The sequence below is a fragment of the Antrostomus carolinensis genome, unplaced genomic scaffold, assembly GCF_000700745.2.
Source record: "Antrostomus carolinensis isolate BGI_N321 unplaced genomic scaffold, ASM70074v2 scaffold41788, whole genome shotgun sequence".
Classification (NCBI taxonomy): domain Eukaryota; kingdom Metazoa; phylum Chordata; class Aves; order Caprimulgiformes; family Caprimulgidae; genus Antrostomus; species Antrostomus carolinensis.
In genome coordinates, this window is record NW_010334405.1 from 16040 (window position 1) to 16679 (window position 640).

A 640-nucleotide genomic window follows, 5' to 3' on the forward strand; every position below is an offset into this window, starting at 1 on the left:
GAAGTCCTGCAGCCTTTCTGCTCGGCTGGGTCTCAGGCCTATCAGCAATACTTCAGTGGTTATTTCTGAAGGGGGAGAGAAGGCAGGCTGCTTAGCAGGTAGCATTTGGGAATTAAGAGCTAGATGTACTTATGGTTTTCATGAGCCCTGACAGATGTTGAGTGTCTTTGACTGAGGCACAGAAAGACACTTAATACTAATGGTGCTGGTTTGCAACAGCAAACCTCCTTCCTGCCACGTTCCAGCACCTTTGCTCCTTTCTAAATTGCCCCTTAGGAAAGGAAGAGAAAATACACGCTCAGTGTCCTCCTCACCATCCACCCGGCTCAATGCCGATGCGTCTGTTCTCTGGAGGTCCTCACATCTCCTCTCTGAGCAAATGTCACCGGGATCAGCTTAGCACAGCTCCCCACCACCTCCTGGAGATCAAGCTGCAGCCCAGGAGGCTTCTCCCTCACCTCTCCGAAGGCTGCGCTCAGCCCAGTGGTCCATGTTTTGGATGGATCCATGTGTGACTCTACTGAGCACCAGTCCCTGCCAGGCAGGAGATGGGTCCTGCTCAGTGCCACAGACAGTCCCTCGGCTGTGAGAGCCACCAACAAACCTTCCCTTCCCTGCCCACCCCCCCCCCCGCCCCCTT